The 8410-nt window shown below is 39.9% G+C and overlaps 1 protein-coding gene across 1 annotated transcript in view; it reads left to right on the top strand.

The window, feature by feature from the left end:
- Positions 1-3029: 3029 nt before the first annotated feature.
- gnb1l (guanine nucleotide binding protein (G protein), beta polypeptide 1-like) overlaps positions 3030-8410 on the top strand; it is an 89215-nt gene continuing 83834 nt past the window's right edge. Inside the window, exon 1 of the mRNA XM_051921121.1 lies at positions 3030-4611. The gene's annotated coding sequence lies outside the window, so the exon portion shown is untranslated. The remainder of the gene's footprint in view (positions 4612-8410) is intronic.

The raw sequence follows: 8410 nt of genomic DNA, 5'->3' as shown, positions 1-8410 counted from the left end.
TGTCAAGTGTTTTTAATTCTGCTGTGTGCACACACGCTGAGACTCCGGGGACTGGCAGAACACTTTGTCAAACAGGGGAAGTGAGCTGCCTGTCTGTGAAAGAAGGACATTGGGCAAGTCATTTCACTCCCCTGCATTACTATTAGTCTGCTGTAAATAGATATTTGGAAGATGGGGGTGCTACCATCGACTTGTAGTATGGAAACAGTTTTATGAGCTGTTGTCTTGGTAAATTTTCTTTGAGCATTTAACAAGATGACTTCTGTTTTTCTGACTGTGACAAATTCTTTAAACCTGTATGTGCTCCACTGGTTATAAAAATGTATATATAATAAATATATATATATATACTGTATATATATTTTGATCTTGTAAGTTATCATGGATAACGGCATCAGCCAAATATTGTGAATGTTCTACACACCGAAGCAACATTGAAACACTAGAGCCCCTAAGCATCTACGGTTGTTGATTAATTAATGTAGTTATTTATTCTAGTCTACTAGACACTTAACAGTAAATAAAGTTTGAATTTGGTTTAGCAGGAGGATAGGCTGTCTAGAAGTTTGATAGCCTCACAGGTGGCGCAGTGGTAGTGCTGCTGCTTTGCAGTAAGGAGACTGTGGAAGATTGTGGGTTTGCTTCCCGGTTCCTCCCTGTGTGGATAGCGCTTTGAGTACTGAGAAAAGCGCTATATAAATGTAATGAATTATTATTATTATTATTATAGAGTCTTGAAATGCACCCTTCTGACCAAGGCCTGCTTCCCACCTTGTATCCAAATTGGCAGGGTATTAGGTGGCTGTGCATTGCCATGAACTAAATAAGGAAGTTAGAAGATGCATAGATGAGCAGATAGACAGGCAGCCTTTTTAAAAATTGTACACTGCCTTCTGCCTCCTAGTTGTGTGTGCAGCATGTGGTATGTGGGTTACATTTTTATGTATAGTTTAGTGAGTTTCAGGTTTGTGCAAAATATTAAAAGACACGTTTAAAATAACACCAAGAAGACTGCCTGTCCTGGTTTTGAGAGATGAGCTTGTGAAGACATTGCTTGGAGTGGAAGGAGTCAGACGGGATGGTATTACCCTTGTCATGCTGACCTCAAGGTTAAGTATATTTTGGATACTTCTTCAGCTCCCCTCTCAACTTTTTTTTTTTTTTTTTTTTTTACAACAACAACAACAACATTTATATAGCACATTTTCATACAAAAAGTAGCTCAAAGTGCTTTACATAATGAAGAGAAGAAAAATAAAAGACAAAATAAGAAATTAAAATACATTAATTACAACATTAATTAACATAGAAAGGAGTAAGGTCCGATGGCCAGGGTGGACAGAAAAAAACAAAAAAAAACTCCAGAAGGCTGGAGAAAAAAATAAAATCTGCTGGGGTTCCAGGCCACGAGACCGCCCAGTCCCCTTTGGGCATTCTACCTAACATAAATGAAATAGTCCTCTTTGTAGTTCGGGTTTTTCACGGAGTCACTTGATGCTGATGGTCATACAGACTTCTGGCTTTTAATCCATCCATCATTGTTGGAACATCATGGTGCTTTGGGTAGATGGTGGTGGCGCACGCCACCACCAACAGGACACCGGAAAAGGAAACAGAAGAGAGAGTAGGGGTTAGTACAGATTTTGAATGAATAGTTATTATAATGAATTGGACATACAGAGTATCAGGATTAAATTAAAGTGAAGTTATGAGAAAGTCATGTTAAAGTAATGTGTTTTAGCAGTTTTTTTAAGTGCTCCACTGTATTAGCCTGGCGAATTCCTACTGGCAGGCTATTCCAGATTTTAGGTGCATAACAGCAGAAGGCCGCCTCACCACTTTTAAGTTTTGCTCTTGGAATTCTAAGGAGACACTCAGTTGAGGATCTGAGGTTACGATTTGGAATATAAGGTGTCAGACATTCCGATATATAAGCCGGGGCGAGATTATTTAAAGCTTTATAAACCATAAGCAGAATTTTAAAGTCAATTCTGAATGACACAGGTAACCAGTGTAGTGACATCAAAACTGGAGAAATGTGTTCGGATTTTCTTTTCCTGGTAAGGATTCTAGCAGCTGCATTCTGCACTAGTTGCAAACGATTGATGTCTTTTTTGGGTAGTCCTGAGAGGAGTGCGTTACAGTAATCTAGCCGACTGAAAACAAACGCATGAACTAATTTCTCTGCATCTTTCGATGATATAAGAGGTCTAACTTTTGCTATGTTTCTTAGGTGAAAAAATGCTGTCCTAGTGATCTGATTAATATGCGATTTAAAATTCAGATTACAATCAACGGTTACCCCTAAGCTTTTTACCTCCGATTTGACTTTTAATCCTAATGCATCCAGTTTATTTCTAATAGCCTCATTGTATCCATTATTGCCAATCACTAAGATTTCGGTTTTTTCTTTATTTAATTTGAGAAAGTTACTATTCATCCATTCTGAGATACAAGTTAGACATTGTGTTAGCGAATCAAGAGATTTGGGGTCATCAGGTGCTATTGATAAATACAGCTGTGTGTCATCAGCATAGCTGTGGTAGCTCACGTTGTGCCCTGAGATAATCTGACCTAATGGAAGCATGTAGATTGAGAAGAGCAGTGGACCCAGGATAGAGCCTTGTGGAACACCATATAGAATATCATGTGTCTTTGAGTTATAATTACCACAACTAACAAAGAATTTTCTCCCTGCCAGGTAGGATTCAAACCAATTTAAGACACTGCCAGAGAGGCCCACCCATTGACTAAGGCGATTCTTAAGAATATTATGATCAATGGTGTCAAATGCGGCACTCAGATCTAAGAGGATGAGAACAGATAAATGGCCTCTGTCTGCATTTACCCGCAAGTCATTTACTACTTTAACGAGTGCAGTTTCTGTGCTGTATTTTGTTCTAAAACCTGACTGAAATTTATCAAGAATAGCATGTTTATTGAGGTGCTCATTTAACTGTATAATGACTGCCTTCTCTAGAATTTTACTTAAGAAAGGCAGGTTAGAGATGGACTGGACTGTCTGAGGTTAACAGCACAAGCCAAAATGTGTTAATCTGTGCCTGATTGGTTCATTTTGGTGTTCCATCTGTGACACACACCTTCACTTTGTTACAGTCATCGTAGTCCGGACTTCGATAACTCCGGGGAACTCCACCTGTGGACGTGTTTGTACTCGCCTGCAGCTTAGTACTGTTAGCCTGATGGAGTAGTAGATAAATCATTGCCGTTTCTAATAAAAACTACTTGCTCCATTCAATTCATCAGCTGCAATTTGGCTTACATAAAGCTGTTCTTCAAGAAATGTTAAATATAGTTACCTTTAAAATGACAACTTTGTCAATATCCCTTATGTGTCACTATTATTTTAAAAAAAAAAAAAAAAAGAACTACACAGTAGTGAGGGGGCCCATTGCTCTACATAATAGCATTGTAAAATAAGTTGGGTGGGTGTGGATGCGAAACAAAGTGAAGAAACTTTGTTCCTTTTTATAAATTCCAACTTGGGTTTGTCTGTAACAAAGCTAGAGAGTGATGTCTCCTCTGAACATATGTAACAGATGAGCACTATGGGTTGGCAGTGCTTCCCAGGGTCAGGTCTGTTGTCTACCAGCGTTAATCTTAAGTCGGGTCCACACAGTGCTGGCAGGCAGAAAACCTACTACAACATATTGATCACCTGGCCACACTGCCTGTATAATATTCAAGTACTGGACTTTATTCCACAATGTTGTCAGTTGAATTCTAAACATTAAGTGTATCCATGTAGTACTTGAACTGAAAAAATAAGATTTATGTCAACAACCGTTCAGTTTAAAACTTATGAAGCACTTAATGGTGGATATATCGGCAAAAGGGTGGTGCAGGAAGCAGTGTTTGTTCAGTGATATACTGGCCACATCAGGATATCGTAATTTGTGGAGGAAGTCCACTTTCTAGCAGCTTATTAAACTGGCACAGTAGGTACAGAGAAGATTTTTTAAAAATCCTCTGCATTTGTTACTGCTTCTAGGTTCATCAAAGCCCAGGAAGACCTCATTCAGACTGATAATGTGAGGCGGCCAAGATTTGAAATCAAAAATTTTGCTGTACTCCGAAGCCACTTTGCTGGATCCAAACTTGTTTTCTTACACTAACGGTAATTAATGTGCTTATCTTCATAATTTCAGTATTTGCTATTAAGCACTACATTTTTTTATTGGCTTTTCCTTTTCCATAAGGTCTAATTCTGATAAACTCACAGCATTGCAAGGCCATGTCTGTGCTAATGTTCTCTTTATAAATCGTGGGGGAGTTGGGCCGCTGTTTTGATAGGGATGGCACATGAGACGCTCCAGGAACACTCATTCAGTACCTTGCTGCCTCCATGTCTTGTCCTTGTCCTTGCTTTGTACATTTTTATCTCTACTCATCCTGTTTTGTCCTCCCACTTCTCCTGACTCATTATTGCTCACTTTCTTTGATTGCCATCCCACCACTTGGCTCAGCCCAAATACCAACCAAACAAAGCAGAGAGTCCTTTGAACTTTTTCTGGCTACTGTTCCTCATTGCTGAAAGGCTCCACCACATTTCTCACAAGAACTCAGGGAGAGGTCTGAGAAATGAAAAGGGTAATTCCCCCCCCCCCCCACCCCAATTGGTGTGGCTCTCAGATAAAAAGTGAGTGTCTCTTGTGTTTGGAATTTTGGATGGCTTCTCTTTTCAGTGTTGGCATTCAAAAGGCCAGATGTGATTAGAATTGGTTCATACAAGGTAACTGTGTTAAGAGCCCAGGATGCAGGTATGCCAGGCTAAGTGCAGCAATTATAGCATTGGCATGGCTCTGCTTTAGTGAGCTGGGGCCTCATGTATAAATGGTGCATACGCACAGAAATGTTGCGTAAGAACGTTTCCACGTTCAAATCGCGATGTATAAAACCTACACTTGGCGTAAAGCCATGCACTTTTCCACGGTACCTCATACCCTGTCGTACGCAAGTTCTCCGTTAGGTTTTGCAAACTGGCGGCACCAAGCATCAAAGCAGTGCTACTGTTCCTGTGTGGTTACCCTTTCTTAGATCCACATCCACGACGGCGGCTCAAGTGCTCCATGTAGAACTGTTTGTACTTGCAAGTTACCGTGAGGTAATTGTACTTATGATACAGTTATAATATTGCACAACCTGAGCTACTTTATAAAGCGTGTATTTACATATGAGGATGATATCATTTTTAAGATGAAATGCAGCAAAATATGTTGATTATACTGTATTATGCAGATAAAACTTGAGCTCCATTCACGGTTTTTTCCTCCCTCGCGCTGTATTCTTGCTGTGGCTGACGTGACACTGGAAGGATAGATGGATAGAATAATTAAACATTACAAAGATATTTCGATGTTCCTTAAAAGTTTTGAAGAATCGGCGTTCTAAGCTTACAGATGGCTTAACGTCTATTACAGAGCTGATTGTGTGGCGATTGGGTATTTGGAAAAAGAAAAGTAAGGACAGGAATTGGGGGTTAGTACGTTTGAAAAAGACAGTACTTCTGTAATAAAGCATTTCATTGAAGGTCACGCATGGCGCAGCACATCTTGCTGTAAGACATGAACAATCACTGCACCACCGTGTTCCCATGTTTAATAACATGCTTTAACTCATATCATCATGAAAATGATATCACGTATACTTCTCAGTAGTTTAATTATTCAGAGAGCTGTAATATTACGAACATAATGGATTCTGTGTCCTGTCGGAGGAAGAGCACGTAGTGATTCAGGCACATAGAGCACATATACAGTAAGATCAAATACAAAATAAAGCATTTAACGTGCTACTTTAGTTACGATGGGATTTGAGAAACTAGTAAATTAAACGATTTTAAGATGAAGTTTATGATGTTCTACTTTAATGACAAAATAAACTACGTGATTACAGTGGAAATTTTGAGATTAAAGTTGACATTTTGTGCTTTTTTCACACTGTGTGCCTTTTTTTTCACTGTACCCTAATAAGCTTTCATATGACACTCAGACGGTGGGCTATGAGTCGCCTTTTCATGCCGACTTTGATATGTGACAACTTCTTTTTTATTTCGGGCACTGTGCGACTTTGTGAACTTGAGCTTTCGAGTTTCTCCGACACGCTATGTCACTTGATCAACTTCCTTTTGTTGCTTATATAACTGTTTAAACCAACAAATAGTACGTTTTTCTTTGCCTCCATTTGGTGTTCGCTGAAATTCTTCTATTTTTCCATGTACTTTTGCCATTGCCTTTTCATAGAACGCTGGGCTTAAGGGCTATTTATATTGATTTGCACATTCAAAGAGGCGTAATTCTGGGAGGAGTTGGGGTGGGACAGCAGGCACGTGCACGTGCATTTATTTCCACGCTGAGCGGGATTCATGTAGCGGAAGAATGCGGAAGTTGGCCAACGCACAGATTCCTGCATCTGGATTTTTCTGTGTGTAAGCACATTTCGGCTTTTGTGCTTACGTCATGTTATAGTGCGAATTCTACACACGACGTTATGCATGAGGCCCCTGACCAGTGCCAGTGCACAACTTAGTAAGCTGTAGCGGACATGAGTTGTACTTAGTGCATGTATGACCAAGAAAGTCATTGGAAAGTGGCCACTTTCTGCAAGCAAAATGACAGGATGCTGTCTAATAAATAATAGGGACAAGGGAGAAGCAGAAAGGCCACCCTTCTAAAGAGAAGAGTAACCCACTGCTATGATGGTTTAAGGAGGCCCAACTGCTGTAGTCCTCAGTCCTCAGTTGAAAAGGTGAGTTGGGAAATAGTTTGGTTATTCAGAATTGTACATGGCATTGATTAAAATAGGTCCAGTAGGATTCATTCAGTTAAAGAGTAAATTATGCACTTGAAGCCACTGGGGCAGACACTTTTAAAAAAGGGGAGCTAGATAACAGTTTTCTTCAGACTTTAAAATTTGTTTTATCCAGTTGTACTGTACTGTACAGCTATGTATGTGAATTTTATAAGGTTTAAGTCTTTGCTGTTGTCATATTTGTAGATGTCTACATTAGGAATCTTTTCATTGAAAGGGTGTTGTACAAACCAAAAAAAAATTAAAGAGTATTAGACAGTTAGCTGGCCAAACAGACATGATTGACTGAATGGTCTCCTCATTTGTAAAATATTTTAAGTGTAACAGTACTGTTGAAGTAATAAAGGAGTAAGTCCCACTGCAGAACTATGGTTATATCTTGGTTTGAATAAAAAACTAGCTGCACCATACACTAGAATGAATGCGATTATTTCTCCAAATGAGAGCTCAATCACATGCAAGCATCTTGAAGCTTATTTATTGCAATATGCTTCACTGATGTGCTTCTTTGGTGATATAGATTGAGTGCCAGGACTGCAGAGTCATAGGCCCACACAACTGTTTGAATGTCAAAATGAAGCCTGACAGGAAAACCAAGTGGTAGCTAAGACACACTAATGTTCCTCAACCCCCAAATAGCGCTCACTCCCATTACAGATAGATACAGCATGTTTCTCTTTTTAGTACATACCAGGAAGATGGATGATCATTTTCACGTAGCTTCTTAAAGGCCTGAGATGCGCTGGGAGGTGAATGACCGTTACTAGGACCCAGTCTGAATGGTGAAATCCTAACACTCTTATTGTGGGGTTTTACAATACTGGAAATCCTCTTGTCATCGCCAGCTCTTTGGCAGAAGATCTGTGTAGGCAGAGATTCTTAACCCTGATGTGGGGGTATGACCTTTTGATTGGCATAGGCAGCCTAGATGAACTTGATTTGAAGGTGGCAAATATAAGTGTTTGTGAAATCCATAACCTTTGGTCCAGTCTGATTGACTCGGGTAGTTTAGTTGAACTAGGAAGCACAGCTTAATTTGGAACATGCATGTTAGCTGTGAGACGCTTCAACTAGGTTATATTTTAATTAGTACTGGCAGGATAGTGGAACTCTTGGGTTGTAGCTAACTGGCACAAGTGGGTTTGTTTTCACACGCTTTCATTTGCACAGACAGGTTAGCAGTGAAACAGTTTTGAAGGTGGACATTTGATTGGCACAGCCAGGTCAGTTCCAAAACCTTTAAAATTGGAGCGATAGTTTGATGGACGTGCTCTGTTAGTTTCTAATCCTTGCTTTGTGGGTGGCACAGTTTGATTGGCGCACCCCCGTAAGCGGTTCCAGATGGGCATTGGCTATGGCATGCCCTTTTCTGTTGTGCATCTTGCTTTCCACAAGCCTGCACTGGCAGTTTTTTGAGAGATGGCATGAAGGCTTTAAACCTTTAATCCAGATCTTCATGTAGTCGGTTGGAGAATGAAGCATGCTTTGGTGGTTGAAAGCATCAAAAGTGCCAGAGCAGGGCTGTTTTGGAAATTCTTAAGTACCCCAGCAGGGTGGTGATGACAAAGAAGCAAAATGA

The sequence above is a fragment of the Erpetoichthys calabaricus genome, chromosome 18 (assembly GCF_900747795.2).
Source record: "Erpetoichthys calabaricus chromosome 18, fErpCal1.3, whole genome shotgun sequence".
Lineage (NCBI taxonomy): Eukaryota > Metazoa > Chordata > Cladistia > Polypteriformes > Polypteridae > Erpetoichthys > Erpetoichthys calabaricus.
Note: the sequence above shows the minus strand (reverse complement) of the source record. Positions and strands in the feature narration are given on the sequence as shown.